The sequence below is a fragment of the Musa acuminata genome, chromosome BXJ3-4 (assembly GCF_036884655.1).
Source record: "Musa acuminata AAA Group cultivar baxijiao chromosome BXJ3-4, Cavendish_Baxijiao_AAA, whole genome shotgun sequence".
NCBI lineage: Eukaryota > Viridiplantae > Streptophyta > Magnoliopsida > Zingiberales > Musaceae > Musa > Musa acuminata.
This window is the reverse complement of record NC_088352.1, coordinates 37,060,967-37,079,408: the sequence shown is the minus strand read 5'-3', so window position 1 is coordinate 37,079,408 and position 18,442 is coordinate 37,060,967. Positions and strand designations below refer to the sequence as shown.

Sequence of the window (18,442 nt, the reverse complement as noted above, 5' to 3'; positions counted from 1 at the left end):
ATTTTAAATATTTTTTATCTGTTATAATGTTTAAAAAATATTGACTAGGTTGAAAAATACTGTAACACAAGTAGAAGTCAAATCATTTGAATTATATTTTTTGAAAATGAGAACTAAAACTATTTGAAAACGGAACATGGTTGATAAATATTTTTATAATATATTTTAAGTCCATTTGGCTTATGTTACCTTTGAAAATATATCAAAAACACTATAATCATATTCATAAATACTATAATTATATACAAGTCAATGTAAACCAAGAAATATACTTTTGTTTTTTTGTCTTTTTTCTTCTGTTATAGTGTTTTATAATATGATTATAGAGAAACAACAGTTACATATTAAGAAAGTATTTATGAACCTTACTGGTTTCAAATAGGTATGCTTCTTCACTTAAAAGAAATAAATATTCAAATAATTTGACTTCTACATGAGTGATAGTGTTTTTCAACATGGATACAATTTTTTGGTATATTTTCAAAAATATTATAATAGAGAAAAATATACTGAAAAATATTTTTTTAAAAAATATGTATCCTTGTTTATCCTTATATAAAGTATTAAAAAACTTATAAATCATTTAAACAATTCAATGATAATATTTTTGTGCTGAGTTATAGTGGTTTTAGCATTATCATCAAAACATTATAATATTATAATTGTGAACTGGTTTAATTTGATGGATTGGTACATCCTATGTTCCGATCCGTAAGAAAAGAGAGCGAAAATGGGATAGATGGCTATTTATCAAATCAATGATATATTTATAATTTAGTGAACGAAAAGCTGAAAATTTAGTCTCTCTTAAAAAAAAAAAAAAACCCCAAAAAGAGGATAATTTTTTGGAATATTGCCCCAAAGATAATTATTTTTATATTTTTAAGTATAAAGAGAAAATATCATGTCTTAGTAAAAAGTTAAACCTCTTCTTTAATTTGATTCATCTTTAGAATGAATTGATCAAATCAAGATCCAACTCATGAACTCAAATCTTGTATAATGCATAATAAAGATAGATCTATACATTTTTTGAATTGAATATTTTCTTTAGCGTCCCTATGAATATAATTTTTTTCATAAAGGCTAAATCTTATATCCCAAAAGACCTCATAATAATATGTTTTCTCATAGATAGAGGTCGTTTTCAATTAACTAAATCAAGATGCAATTCATAAGCTAAAACCTAATACATTGCATAAGAAAGAAAGAAACATAGAAAAGCTTTATAATCTATGAAGTTGGTCACATGATACTTCTATACAGAGGTTAAATATAATATCCCAAAAGAAATAGAGAGGTATTTTAGAATTTACATGTTAGTGAGTTTATGATACTTTATAAATCAAATCCAAATCTGATGGGAATACTAGATTTTTTTCTATTTCCTTAGGATATCAGAGGATCTTTTAGAATGCAGAGACAAACTTCATTCCAATAATATATTAGATGACTTAAGATCATAATTATAATTAAGATTAGTTTGGATCATAAATGATCTCGATATCTTAATTTAGGTAGAACTCGATTTTCAAACCTCCTTTAATATTTTATATTTTAGGATCATTAATTATGATTTCAAGGATCTTGGTTGAATGAGGATAAAGTTATAATAAGTTTATTTCCTAATGGATTCCTTCCCTTATTGCTAATTTTTTATGGTGTCCTTTGATTAATAAGTTCATCGGATTTAACCTACTTTATGCCATTATCATTATCTGTATGGAACAATCCTATTTTATAATAACTCTCTTAACACATGATATAGACTATGCTAACTTCGGTTCTTTTCTTAAAGCTAATTCTACACATCTGATCTCTCTGCAAATTTCCTAATGATATTATCCGTATTGTTTGTTCTCCTTGCCATACTATGGTTGAAGCCCTCAAACACACGCTGTGCTACACACATGGATTTTCTTTGACATTCTAATTTAAATTTTTAAATTTTTTATTGTTCACATCAGCCATATATCCCATCAAATCTTAATATCTCCGACAAATTTGTTAGAATATAATTCAATAATATTTTTTAAAAAATAAAATAATGTTAAAAGAAAAAAAAGTCCATTGGTTTGGAGAAATATATTTGGGAAAGAAAGGTAATGAGTAGTTTTTCGCTAAAATGAGACTAAAGTGATTAGTATGTGACTTGCCATCTATCAAATTTAAAAACTTTGAACTTTTTTATGATCATATAAGAAAATACCAAAATACTTTTTCTAAGGGGATAAGAATAAGCATCAAAGAAAATATATAAATTGTATTTATATTGTTCGTTTAAAATAAACAATTGTCACAAGCAAATTATGGAAGAATTTTTCTCTTTAATTTAACAAGAAAATAAATAGTTATATATATTATAATTTTAGTAATGGTTTAGACCATAATGTAAAAAAGTGAAAATATGCTCTTCAGGCAGTATTTTTACATCAGTATTAATCAAACATTAACATTTCAACAGTAGCTGTTCAATACTTGTTCATATAAAATTTGGAAAAGATGTTTAGAACTCGAGCTTAAATCTGAAATATATATTTTAACAAAAGTTTTCGATTTCAAAATTCGAGATTTAAAATTTTATTTTATGACAATAATTTTGTATTTTAAAATTTATAAAACTTTTTTTTGCAAAAAAATTAAAGAATTAACATACTATTCAAGTTAGAATAGTGGGATAAAACGGTAAAGATATGAATTCCTAAACTAGTTTAAATTTAATATTATGTAGCTGAATTTTGGTATTATTCCTAAATCAGAATTACAAAAATTATTAGTAAAAATTTGTGATTATTGCTTAAAATGGAATAAAATATTTTTTATATTTATATCAATAAGATATTAATAATAAGAGAGCGTGATAATAAATGAAAATAAACATTAGCAGAATATCAATCATGTTATAGATTTTCCCACTAAGAGCAGAGTGATAAATAGAAATAACTATAAGAATATCAACAGCTGATTCACGGTAAGAAAATTAGGATTATTACTAAAAAAAGAAAAAGTGGATTTGGTTTTTTTAAAGACTAGTTATCAAACCAAACTAAATTAAGTTTGAATAGAAAAATAAGTATTTTGAATCTGAGCATGATATTTGATATCATGCTATTATTAAATGACAATGATAATTGATTTAATGTTTTACTAGGTCATCGATTGCATCAATTGGCAAATTGGATAGATTGCATGTTCAATTAGATATAATTATTATATATTGTATTAAAAACTTATATTATATATACTATTAAAAAAAATTAGTATATAAGAAATAAAATTATTATATAAAAATTTAATATCATGATTAATCCGATTAGAGCGAGACTTGAACAAAATTTTGTATGAGCTTGATTTTACCATACTCAATATACGATCTTTAGAATATTATATAGATGAGGAACTATATATACATAGTACTTGAGGACAAATAGGTCCAATAGATTAGATCTCATGTACCGTTTAGAGACTATAGCGTAGTGGCATAGTATATTTATAGTTAATGAGTAAAATAAATTATTATAAAGATAATAATTCAGAAAAAGTTTTTACAAGATCAACTCATAGCTAACTCAGTATCAGGCCTAGAGAGTCACATATATATGATAAATATTATAACGAGTAGAGGTACGGATATGAGATATTTATAGAATAAAAATTTTAGGATTACTATAATTGATAGAGTAGAAAACTGTCAAATGGTAAGAGAAAAAATCTCTGTGATAATATGATCCCCGGAATATTCTCTATTTGTTTGCAAACATTTTAGAGGATTGGTAATCTAAAATGACTAGACTGGATTGGACGATATAATTTGGAATCTAATATTATATATTGTGGCCTTCCTGCGGAAACGTTATTGGGATTTTTTTTAATAGCGAGGAATGTTGTAGAGAATTGAATTATGATAGAAAAAGAATAAGATGTATAGTTGTAGATCTACGGCTTATCCAATTATTCGCAACATGTGTGTTGCATTTGAAAACACGGGCTCATTTTAGATTCCTCTCTCAAATTAAGAGTTGAGTTGTCATTCTCATATTGCTCAGTGTTAATACACTAATATCGACTGTAATTTTAATATTTCCTATCACAATTCAACCAAAAATTAAGATATAAGCTTCCTCTTTAAACCTCTTTAACCTACTTTTCATGCTTAATACTTATTTGGATAAGTTTTCATTCAGGTAAATCTCACAAAAAAAAAAAAACTAAATACATATTAAATAAAAATTATATTATGTTTGTGATATGTTTTTCAAGGAAGATAACAACATGTTAGAAACACTGATGTGAATGAAGTTATGAGGTCAACTCATCTACTGCGTGTAGATCGATTCAATGGGCCCAAATTGATTCAACAAAGCTATTATATGGACAATCATAGCTGTGCACACACATCAAAACAAAGCTTCAATTCATATGATATTTATTATGATACGAAACTCCTCCTCATGATTCATAAACAGACCCCTTTTTTTTAGATATCTGTCATCTTTCTAGAAAATTAATTTTCATGATTGCAATGAGATGAATCTAATCCATTCTAATGATCAAATCAAATCTTCGATGAGAGAGGATGTTCTCCATGTTCCAAAAGATGGAAGAGAATATTATAATGGAAGATAGAAGCATAACGCAAACATAATATCATTGTTATATATATATATATATATATATATATATATATATATATATATATATATATATATATGTATATATGTATATATGTATATATGTATATATATAATGGAAGATAGAAGCATAATGCAAACATAATATCATTGTTATACATATAAATATATACATATATATATATATATATATGTATGTATGTATATATGTATATATACATACGTATGTATGTATATATACATATATATAATATATGCATACATATGTATATATATATATATATATATATATATATGAATATATGTATATATGTATATATATATGTATATATGTATATATATATATATATCCTCAGTTAGTTATTACTGTTGGATCTCTCGTTGCGTGACTGATAAGCACTCGGAGGTCGCAGCAACTGCAGCTGAGCTCCTCCCATGGCGTCACCAGCAGCCTTCAGCGTCATGGAGCTTGAAACCACTCTGCCGCTCACCTTCTTTGACGGATATCCCAGGTCTCTCCGGCAACTGGATCGTTGCTTGAAACCACTCTGCCGCTCACCTTCTTTGACGTAATGTGGTTGAACAGAGATCCGGTCGAGCGTCTCTTCTTCTATCGCTTCCCCGACCCGACATGTAATTTCATGCAAGCCGTCGTCCCGGCCCTTAAATCCTCCCTCTCCGTCGCTCTCCAGAGTTTCTACCCTTTTGCCGGAAGGATCCGGCGCTGCCCGGGCTGCTGCGACAAGTACGAGATGGACTACGTCGACGGCGACTCGGTCTCGTTCGCTCTGGCGGAGCACGGCGGAGACTTCGAGTACCTCTCCGGAAGCCATGCCCGCAATGTGTCCGAGCTGCTGCCTTTGATCCCCCGGATCGCGGAGTCCGGAGATGACAGGCTCTTGTTGGCCGTGCAAGTCACCTTGTTCCCGGACCGCGGCGTGGCTGTCGCTGTGACTTTCCACCATGCTGTATGCGACGGCACGGGCTTCAAGCAATTCATGGCATCATGGGCATCCGCTTGCAGGTCGGCGTTGTCCGGGCAGGAGGTGGCTGTGCCGCCGACGCCCTTATTTGACAAGACTGTGATTACCGATCCTCGTGGCTTGTACACAGTTTTCTCGAAGATGGGCCCGCGACGTCGTGTTGCAGAAGAAGACAGCGCCACCGATGTGGTCAGTGCAATCTTTACCCTCCGGCGAGAGCAGATCAGATCGCTGAAGGACTTGGTTCCGGCCAAAGCCGAGCAAGGCAAGACCCCCTTCCATTGCTCGACGGTCGTGGTGGCTTTCGCATTCGCGTGGGTGTGTCATGCACGAGCTCGAGGACATGGGAGTGACAGGATCACCCATTTCATATTCATGGGTGATTGCAGGGGAAGGCTACGGCCGTCCGTGCCCGCCGAGTACTTCGGCAACTGCGTAAGGCCATGCTTCGTGGACGTAAAAGCAGAGGATCTTATACGACGCGATGGGTTCGTGGTGGCGTCGGCGGCCATCGGTAGAGTGATCGAAGAGCTCAAGGCTGACGTCCTGCACGACGCTGAGGAATGGCGTGGAGGAGCGCAAGCTGCCATGGCCGAACAGGCCCTGACTGTTGCGGGATCTCCCAAGTTCGGTGTTTACGACGCAGACATGGGATGGGGAAGGCCGAACAAGGTCGAGGTGACTTCCATCAGGACGAGCGGAGCCATATTAGTGGGAGAGAGCAGAGAAGACGAGGGTGGAGTGGAGATCGGTCTAGTTCTCCCAAGGAATGAGATGGAGGAATTTGGAACTCAGTTCTTAGGCGGTCTCAAACTTGTGATAGGTTGTGATGGTGCGGTTCGTTCCATAAATTCCTATCTCTATATCTATTGTTGAGATGTCGACGTTGCTTAACTATACTTCACCGTTCGATATTGCTCGATGCTACAGTCCGTCTCGTAACGTCATTCACTATTCGAGGAAGAGGAAGATGTCGCTCGTAGAAGAGGAAGACATCGCTCGACGCTTGACGTCGCTCGCCACGCAAAGAAAAGAAGAAAAAAGGTATTTACGTAGAGTATCTTCGAAGTATTAAAAGTTTTATGAGGTCTTCATCGTAGCCTTGCGGCCATACATCACCAACCTTGCGGCCACCTACTGCGGCGTCTACCGGGCACCAATCCACTCTGCTTCTTCTTCCTTCTCTCCTCTTCGTTGCCCAACACCTTCTCCTCTCTCGACCTCCACCTCCAACCCATCCCGGGGAAGACCCAACCTCGCCCCCGGCGAGAACTCCTCTTCCCTTCAAACACGATCGGAGATGGAGGTACTGGAAATGGCTCCAGCTCACTGTCGTTGATGGCTTCTCTAGCGTTAAACCTAAGGTAGCTGGTCTTCAAGGACTCCTCTGGGATGTGCTTCGAGAGGAGGGGGGAAGCGCCGCCCCAGTTGTTGGACCCGGGGAGAGGATGCTGCGGCGTCCGGAACTCGACGATCTCGTGCTCCCTCCCCATTATCGTGATCCTCTGCGGCGTGCTGAACCCGGCCATCTCCCTACTTCTCCTGATGGCAGCATTCAATGGTACTTCCTTCGTTGGAGATCTCTGGTGAGCGGTGAAGCCAAGTGCGTCTGCGATGCTCCATCTTGCGGCCGAACTGAGGGGCGAGCCCAGAACAATTTTGTTTCCGTTCCTCAGCATTGTGATGTCGGACTTCCTTCTTTCTCAACGTATTATACTTCGGCTTCTCTCTTTGTATTGTGTCTGTGGAGCAAGCATATATGGAGAATGAGAGGGAAAAAGATTGACTTCATTCATGAAGATAATGCTATACTAGGAGAAGATATATATAGCTGAATGACCTGTAGTTAATGTTGATACGAATGATGCATTTTCTTGCAAAAGAACAAATCTTTGGAGTATACAAAGGACGATCAATTCAATGTCTTCCATCGGTGGCGACGGCCATCGATGACTTCTAACGCGAACAATGAGTGTTGTTGGTCGTCGTTTCCCTAAGGGGTCATATGTGGGAAATACTGAAAAGAATAGTTTCTAGTTAGTAAGGATCGAAATCATCTGACTAATAAGTTAGAAAATTTTAATCTTTTGAATTGATTTAATGTCAAATGTAATGTACGTCGAATCTTATCACGAGTTGAAATTTGGAAAAAGTGACATCTAAGCAATGTAAAAGTGAGATGGCTGATTGGTCGACACTCTATGCCAGCCCTATCGTTTTGTATTCAATACCTCCTCTCCATGTGGCCTAGTTACCTGCTCGACACGTGGCTGAACTAATATCGTGTAAGTAGCATGGTAAACTAAGTATAATAGCTCGATAGATGGCAGTTTGAATTGATGTAATAAATAAATATAATGGCTTGGTATCATTAACAACAAATATAACGACTCAATATCAACAAGAGCATTTATGATCGGTTCTCATGCCTCTATTACCAAACAGACTGCATAACATCCCCCTCAAGAGGCTCACTATAAAAAGAGTCATACAAGTATGCCTAATACATTAAGCAATTTAAGTTCGACTTATTTGATTAGATTACTGACTTAAGCATTGAAGGAGCAGGAACACCTCTGATATAGTTTTACAGGTTTTAAACAGTCGACCAAATGATTTCCATCTTGAGATAGGCTCAAAGAATGACCAAGCTAGATCTGCTTCTAGCTCGAACAACCTAAAATTCTACTCTAACAATTTAGCATTAGAAGGAGAGCTTACCAGTATATCTCATAGAAACCTTGAGGATTCAAATCCCCTTAACATCAATGGACAAACTCTAACAACCCCGAATGCTCCTTTGTTGAATCCCCCAATTTTGATGATATCGAATTAGAGACCATTAGAGGTGTTGGTCAATCCAAATCCTCATCCCATGTCATACCCCAATCTTTTTCAATGGTATTTTTAAGACTCAACCTTCACCCAACCACCTTCCACAACTGCAACCATGGCCATTGCTATAGAAACTTTTCATACCCTATTCCAACAAAGACAAGTTTTAATTGGAACAGTAAAAAATCACTGCTCCCTATTTTTCTCAACTTGCTTATCAAAGCTCACCCACATTCACTCTATCAATCCTGACTCTTGCTCCATCGCCAGTTTTTGTTCCTAGCCTGGTGGTCGAGTCTTCCTCAGCTTAGGCCCAAGTACCACCCAAATCATATTTCCCATCATTGATTTGAAACCCAATCTCTTTGTTATAACCCTCATTGGTTGACATCTTGACTGGGGCTTGAGAATACCTTAATAAGATGGATCAATCAGAATTCATGAATATCTTTGTTGTAACCAAGCACCTCAAAGAGAGTGGGGCATGTGGCATTAGCCAGCTTGCCCCAAGGAACACGACGGAATCCTAACGATGTAGTGGTTATTCAAATCGGTAGGGAGATCATGTTGAATCTATCATGATCTATGTAATGGCCACATAGTAGATGACAATTGTTCCATGTCCCCCTTTTACCATATATGAGTATGATGTGTGATCAGTTGTTAGATTGTGTTTGAATCCACTCGAATTCTCTCGCTCGCCAAAGAAGGGATGTGCTCGACACATGCCATAGACGGCCCTCTTCAACTTCATGCATCGGCCTCACTAGCCCTTTATGCGCCATCACACTCAGCCTCCCAACCCTTCCTACATCATCACTTTTGGCTTCACTGACCTATTGTGCACCATTGCACTCGACTTCCCGACCCTTCATGTACCATCATGCTTGACTTCATTGGCCCTTTAAGCACCACTGCACCACTGTTCCTAGCTCCATTGGCCTTTTACGTACCACCGCGCCTCCTATCCCTTTACGCACCATCGCACTTGGCCTACCGGACCTTTGGCCTTTTGCAATGCAATACTCAGAGGTAATAACATAGCACACTATCACACCTGACCTCGTTGATCCATTATGCATCTTCACCATGCTATCAGACCTGGCCATATTGTCCCACTACACTGTTGAACCCGACTACATCATCCCCTTCTGCTATTATTCCTAGGCAGAGTACTAACTGCTAACATCCCACACAGTACAATCGAGTCGGGCATACCAAGTTGGATAGCCCGAGTCAAGCATTTCATCACCTCTTACATCGACAACATATATCAACTAAATCGTACTTCCCAACCAGTTGTCCACTACACTCTTCAACTCAAGAAGTAGGGAGCATGTGTTATGGCAAAAGTGACATGGTTGACCTGTCAGCACTCTAGCACTTTCGCTTGTCTTGGACACCTCCTCTCTACATGGCCAAGTTACCTAGCTAACATGTGGCGAAGTTAATATCACGTAAGCAATATAATAAATGAGTATAATAGCCCAATATCAGTCGATGGTAGTTCCTAATAAACAAATACAATGGGTTGGCATCAATAAGGATAGTTATGATCAGTCCTTAAGCCTATGTTACTGAATATATTATATAATGAGCCCCCTAATCAATTATTATAAAATAGGTTGTACAAGTATGCCCAACACAGTAAACAATTTAAGTCCGACTTATTTGACTATATTGATGACTTAAGCATCGGAGGAGCTTCGTCGAAAGTGCTACTGATATTGTTTTGTAGGTTTTTAATGGTTGACTTGATGAATTCCATCTTGAGATAGGTTTAAAGAAGTATCGGATCCAATATCAATTTCTAGCTCAAACAACCCAAAAACTATGAGCTTTTAGGCTTTTAGGCTTTTGAACACTTCAACATAATAAGATGTGATATTCCAATTATTTCAAATTTGGTTATATATTTTTTTATAAAAAAATTATTTAAGTTAAAAAATATTATTATTATTTATAATTTATAAAATGTTCTTATGTTTCAATACTAGTTATATAAAATATAAATAATAAAGTCTTAATAAATTCCTCAAGCAACATATGGAGTCTTTCACAAGTATAATCCTCGATGCAGTGGTCTAAAGTTTGGTGTTTGAACAAAATGTACTGATTGAGATCATCTCCTCACTCGATTTATCATATGATTCCACCTCACTTGTTGCAAACTCAATAGTATTTGTAAGAAAATATGGCCCTTTTTTCTTTAGGAGTAAATCCCAAGTTGTCTTGAATTAGATGTACGAATTCTCGATGATGCGAATACAAAAAGATTGGTGGCCATTTGAGATGGACGACAAAGATGCTTCTGAAGTGGGTTAATTAGGGTCCTTCTGAGAATAATGTATTAGATGGATAATACGAACAAATTGAAAGATCGTCCAATAAAATATAGCTCACACTAAACCATCTTTTGGAGTTAAAAATGTTCCCAATTTTTTATTTCATTAATCATCCAGGCCAATTTCACTTATACATTTCTTCTCCCCTCAACTTGTACCATGCTTTCTAAATTTTATCAAAATTTAAAATTTAACTTGAATAACTACTTAAATATCTAAATTTATATGATCGATTTTCAAATGTTATTATGTGAATGATACTCTAGAATCACACATTTTAGTGTCACGTGTGACTCATATCTCATTGTCATGTAATCGGCACCCCAATACCATGTTGCTAATAGTTTGACAAGCTCTTGTATATTTAACTAAAAATGATTTTGCATTTGTCCAATAGCTCACAATAAAAAATAACTTAAGCATCAAATTAATTTTATTCAATAATCGATAAAATAAAATTAATAACTCAGAAAAATCAAATTCGTGATTGATAAAATAAAAAAAGGATGATTTAAAAAATTTTATTTTTTTAGATAGTATATCTCCTAATTTCATATTTTTATGATAGTGCTCCTATTTTTTTCGATCCTAAAATTTTTTTTTTCTACCCTTTTACACAATCGCTTTCACCCCTTCGGTGCCGCTTGTCCTTTCCCACTGGTCGCCTCTATTGTTGCTCCCCTGCCCATCATCACGAGGCCCGCTTTTCTCTATTGCACTCCTCACCTCCGTATGCATCCTTCCCCATTGTGCCCCTCAACTTTGCATGCGCCCTTTCTGTCGCGTGACCCACCTGCGATGCTTCCTCTTTTGCGACACTCGAGTGATTGTTGTGCCATCGCCGATAGCATGTTGCTGCTTGCACCTTTGTCACCCCACGGAGTAAAGGAAGGGAGGGCAATGGCCTATAATAGCATCAATAACAATAGAACATCCTTTGTGTTTAAATATAATCACCGATAATTTCTCCTTTAATATAAATTAATTACTATAAATGATTTATTACTTTATTATTAACTTCTATATTTGTGTACTATAGTTAAGGAAATAAGGAAATAATTAAATTTAGTTTTCTTAATCACATGGATAAATTAAGAATTTTACAGATCAATTAAATTATTAATTGATTTATTTCCTAATAAATGATTTGATATTTAGGAAGTAAATAGTTTACATTCCACTTTTATATGTGAACTATAATAAATGAATATTATACTATCTTCTTTGTGTGTGAAAGTAAAAGAAAAATAAATTAAAAATTAAAATTAAATTATTACTTATCTTTCGGGAAGATCTTATCTTCTCTTATATAAAGGGGGCTACTTCTCCCTCGTTCTCCACTAAGCCTAATTATGTGTGGATTGAGGAGAGAACTTCTCGGGGAGATTATATCGAGGAAGGGATAATCGAAGAGTGGTAGGATCCATTATTTTTTAACTAGCTTTGATCTATATTTTGAAATCTTGATGTCGAGATTGTTATAATTTTTTTATGCATAACGATATTTTGATTTTAAAATTTTATGATTAATATATAATGATAATTATTTTATGATGTTAGAATGATTATTTGATTTATCTTGATCTCTTAAGCTTAAGTAAATTTTAATATTTATTTAATTATTAAAACTCTTATTTTTGGATTAACATAATAGTTTTAATTTATTTAATTAGATATATCTATGTTTCAAGAATTATGTGTGAATTTCTAATACTGTAATTAGTTTTAAATTTAAGATCATGAATTTAAAATTTTAATTAATGGATTTGAGTCATTCTTTAATAATTTTAAATGTTGAAATCTAATTTGATAAGAGGAGTTTAATTAGGGTCTGACTTGAGTCAAGTCGATCGATCAAATCGAATCGACTCAGCCCATGTGGTCTTGTACGACCTAACACATGTGACCAAGTACAACCTAGCCCATATGACTCGGTATGACCCAACATACGTGGTTGAGTAGGAGTCAGCCCATATGGTAAGGTATGACCTAACCCATGTGGTCAGGCATGACCCAACACATGTGGCTAGGTACGATCTAGTCTATGTGGCCATGTATGACGCTAGCATGTGGTAAAGTACAACCCAACTATGTGGCTAGGCATGGGCCAACTCATGTGGCTAGGGACAATCCAGTCCATGTGGCCATGTATGACCCAACTTATATGGTAAGGTACGACCCAACTATGTGGCCAGGCATCGGCTAGTTGATGCGGCTAGGTACGACCCAATCCATGTGGTTAGATATAACCCTAACTCATGTGTCTAAAACCAACTCGCGAGCCAAGAAAGGTCTAGTTCAATGGCAAGGCTCAGCCTAACTTATAAGTGAGGTTTAGCCTAGTTCATGAAGTTAAGCCTGCCTAGCTACGCGATTGACATTAGATATATCGTCGCTCCTTTTATATAGCCTATCGTATCTCAACTCAACCTAGGACTTGGAATAGGTATATGTAGTGTATGTGACCCGTCCAAGACTCAGGTGGGTTGGCCCGGTTTGAGTTAGCACTATACGACATAGTTCAATTTGTAAGAAATTTTAATGAAGCCAACTTGTGTTTCTAAATCATTGTAATAGAAACACAATAAAACTAATGCGGAAACGAAATAACGTACCTCCAGCCATTATCGCCAAGAATTTCTGCAAAGGTTTCTTCTTGAACTTTGGTTCTTCTCGGTTCAAAACTCTCGCTTTAGATGGTGTAGGAAAGCCTTTCGCTTCAAAGAGATGATTGAGCCAAGGGACCAAAATCCTCATGTATATATAGATGTTCTCCCATCAAGAACATTTATCATCACCAACTCATAACGTTCAAGAATTAATTCAAATTTGTAACGTTTGGACCATAATGAAGAACTTAATGATATTAAATATTTAATTTAATAATAACGGTTTCATGCATTAAGAATAAGAAACTGAAATCATTTAAACCATAATAAATGAAGAAATTCATGATAATGAATTATGAATCTTAATGAAAACGGTTACATTATTATTAAATAAGATATTTAATAATAACCGTTACATTCTCCCACTTGGTCCATACGTTTATCTTAATAATTTGAATTAATCTTTCTCGAACAACTTTCTTAAGAAATAAATACATGAATCATAGCGATAAGTCCTCTAAGAGCGAGTATTATCATCCATGTATCACGATGTATTTAGTTTCTTAATCTTAATGTGGTAATATTACTTTATGAATAAACCTTATGTTTATTCTTGGTCCAACAACAATATATTTTCTCAAAATAATGTGCACATAAATGAGAAAATTTCACAATATATAAGAGTTTCAATATCATTACAAAGTAGAACTAAGTCCCATTTTCTTTACATGATCCTTGAATTTTAGAGGTGGCATGCCTTTAGTCAAAGGATCAGCAATCATCAATTCAGTGCTAATGTGCTCAATGACCACTTTCTTTTCTTTTACACGTTCTCTTATGGCTAAATACTTAATATCGATGTGTTTACTTCGACTTCCACTTTTATTGTTTTTAGCCATAAAGACAGCAGCTGAATTGTAACAGAAAATTCTTAATGGCTTAGAAATAGAATCCATGATTCTAAGCCCAGAAATGAAACTCTTAAGCCATACACCATGGGAAGTAGCTTCAAAATAGGAGACAAACTTAGCTTCCATGGTAGAAGTAGCAGTCAAGGTCTGCTTAGCGCTTCTCCAAGAAATAGCTCCACCGGCCATCATAAAAATATATCCTGATGTTGATTTACGAGAATCAACACAACCGACGAAGTCTGAATCTGAGTAACCAATCACATACAGATTGTCTGTATGTCTATACATAAGCATGTAATCTTTGGTTCCTTGTAGATACCTCATCACTTTCTTTGCAGCTCTCCAGTGGTCCATACCTGGATTACTCTGATATCGACCTAGCATTCCCACAATAAATGCAATATCAGGTCTAGTACAGACCTGAGCATACATAAGGCTTCCTACGACAGAAGCATATGAGATGTTTTTTATTGATTCCCTTTCAAAATTGTTCTTTGGGCATTGGTTCAAATTGAACCTATCACCTTTCACAATGGGAGCAACACTTGGTGAACAATCCTTCATCCGAAATCTTTCTAAAAGTTTATTAATATAGGTTTCTTGTGATAGACCTAAAATGCCTCGAGGTCTATCTCTATAGATCTTAATGCCAATGACATAAGATGCTTCACCCATATCCTTCATGTCAAAATTTTTAGAAAGAAATTGTTTCACCTCATGCAGCAAATCCTTATCATTGGTTGCAAGCAAAATATCATCTACGTATAAAACAAGGAAACATATTTTACTCCCACTAACCTTCTGGTATATGCATTGATCCCTGAGATTTTCAACAAATCCGAATGAAGAAATTACTTCATGAAATTTAAAATACCATTGGCGGGAGGCTTGTTTTAAGTCGTATATAGACTTCTTAAGCTTACAAACCAAGTGTTCACCAACACTAGAGGAGAAACCTTCAGGTTGTTTCATATAAACCTCTTCCTCTAGATCTCCATTAAGAAATGCTGTTTTCATATCCATTTGTTGCAACTCAAGGTCAAAATGAGCAACTAATGCTAAAATAATACGCAGAGAATCTTTTTTAGATACAAGAGAAAATGTCTTCGTATAATCGATTCCCTCTTTTTGAGTAAATCCCTTTGCAACAAGTCTTGTCTTGTATCTCTCAATGTTGCCTAACGAATCTTTCTTAGTTTTAAAGACCCATTTGCAACCAATGGCCTTTGCTTCATTAGGCAACTCTACAAGATCCCAGACTCCATTGCTCATCATGGAATTCATCTCTTCTTTCATAGCATCATGCCACAAATTTGACTTTTTGCAACTCATGGCTTGTGAAAATGTTTCAGGATCATTTTTTGCTCCAATATTATTGTCAGATTCTTGTAGATATACAACATAATCACTAGGAATTGCTGATCTTTTATTTCTAGTAGATCTTCTTAATGTTGTACCAATGGTTCCTTGAGGAACTTGTGGTTCAACTAGTTGTTCAGGAGCTTGTTGTAATTCCTGAACTGCTTGATCTATTAGAATACTATCAACAACTTGTGGAATTTCAATGATTGGTTGTTCAGCACTAGTTTGTACTTAAGGAGTACTATGAACTATAACCAATCTATCATTTGATGTGGAAGGTTGAGATTCTATATGATCATGTACGGAAACTATGTTCCTGAAATGATCGCTCCCACTAATCACATTATCCTCAAGAAATTTAGCGTTTCTTGATTCCACAATCCTAGTTGTGTGACATGGACAATAGAACCTGTAACCTTTGGACTTTTCGGCATATCCAATGAAATACCCACTAACAGTCCTCGGGTCCAGTTTCTTCTCTTGTGGATTATATATCCTGACTTCAGACGGACATCCCCAAATGCGCATATGTCGCAAACTCGGTTTCCAACCTTTCCATAGTTCAAATGGTGTCTTTTGGATGACCTTGGTTGGAACTCGGTTTAATATATACACAGCCGTCTTTAGTGCTTCAGTCCACAAAAACTTAGGAAGATTGGAGTTGCTAAGCATACTCCGCACCATGTCCAATAATGTTCGGTTTCTTCTTTCTGCAACACCATTCTGGTCTGGAGAACCAGGCATAGTGTATTGGGCAATAATCCCATGTTCTTGAAGAAACTTAGCAAAAGGACCAGGTGCTTGTCCATTTTCAGTATATCTACCATAATATTCTCCACCCCTATCTGATCTCACAATTTTAATTTGCTTACCACATTGGTTCTCAACTTCAGCCTTAAAGACTTTGAAGGCATCCAATGCTTCATTTTTATTATGAAGCAAATATATATACATATATCGTGAGTAATCATCTATAAAGGAGATGAAGTATTTCTGACCATGTATGTCCATGTCTGGACAACATATATCAGTATGAATTATTTCTAATAAGTCTGAACTCCTATTAGCACCCCTTTTGGACTTATTGGTTTGTTTTCCTTTAATACAGTCCACACAAGTCTTAAAATTAGTAAAATCAAGAGTACTAAGTACCCCATCTTTAACTAATCTTTTAATTCTCTCTATGGAGATATGTCCTAATCTTCGATGCCATAATATAGAGGAGTCCTCATTAATATTACACCTCTTAATGCCAGCGTGAACATGCATTGAACCTTGAGTATTATCATTTTGTAATAAAATACGGTAAAGACCGTCAGACAAAATATCATTCCCAACACAATCAGATTTATATAATAAATGAAATGATGTGTCTTTAAAATTAAAGGAATATTCAAATGGTACGAGTCTGGAAACAAAAATTAAGTTTCGTGAGAAACTTGGTACATAAAAGGTTCTTTCCAATTTTAAAACAAAACCACAACTTAAAGTTAAAATGCATGTTCCAATTGCTTCCACATGTGAGCCCATCTTATTTCCTGATAAGATGCTTTGCTCACTTCCCACTGGCTTCCTTAGATTTTGCATACCCTGCAAAGAGTTTGCAATATGGATTATTGATCCAGAGTCAATCCACCAGGTGTTAATATTAACATTGACCATATTAGATTCATAACATACGTATGAGGTTGGTTTACCTTTCTTTTCAAGCCATTGTTGGAATTTCGTACATTCCTTCTTCATGTGTCCCTTTCTTTTACAAAAGAAACACCTTGCTTCTTTCTTGATATCAGCTTGGGGTGGTAATTTACCTTTTCCCTGCTGATAAGCTTTTTGATTGGCTTGATGTTTGTCTGTTTTGTTCTTCCCGCGAGTGGTTACCATCAATGCACTCTCACCAAATTCCATTACTAGCCTCTCTTCTTCTTGATCACACATGGTCATTAATTCATTAATTGACCATTTGTCCTTATGTGTATTGTATGAAATTTTAAAAGGGCTATATTGAGGTGGAAGGGTGTTCAGAATATAGTGCACCAGGAAGGATTCTGACATATTAACCTCAAGTTTCTTAAGTTGAGCCGCAATATCTCGCATTTGCATTATGTGCTCACGCACACCCTTTATGTTGGTGAGTCTAAGGGATGAAAATTTCATTATAAGGGTGCTTGCTAGTGCCTTATCCGAAGTGATGAATTGTTCATCGATAGCTTTTAGCAAGTTTCAGACATTTTCATGCTGGTCAACAGAACCACGTATGCCAGCAGTTATCTTAGTTTTGATAAACATCACGCTGAGCCGATTGAATCGCTCCCATCGCTCATATAACGTGATCTCAGTTAGAGTGCTGGTATAAGTGACTATAGGTGGTTCGTCTTTTCTAATAGCATAATCAATATCCATCCACCCTAAATGGAGGAGAACCCTCTCCTTCCATATCTTATAGTTATCACCATTAAGTTCGGGAATATCACATCGAATATCAGAGAAATTAACAGTTTGAGAAACTGCATAAAATCAAACATGCTTATGTCAAAATTTGAAGCTTAATAGACTAAATTACATGTTTTACCAATGTGAAACATGCCAAAAATATGAATCTCATGACATAAAAATTGCCTGTGGGCTAAATTCTTAATTCAAATAGATTCATATGGTCTTTATGATAAAACTATCAAATTATATTCCAATTCATAATCCCTGTGGGTAAATTATGAAAATAATCTAATATTTTATCCTGATTAATTATATTAAATATAATAAAAG

At 35.2% G+C, this 18,442-nt stretch overlaps 1 pseudogene; it reads left to right on the top strand.

Annotated features, from left to right (window-relative positions):
- Positions 1–5,125: 5,125 nt before the first annotated feature.
- Positions 5,126–6,490, top strand: LOC135636418 (phenolic glucoside malonyltransferase 2-like; annotated as a pseudogene).
- The last annotated feature ends 11,952 nt before the right edge of the window (positions 6,491–18,442 follow it).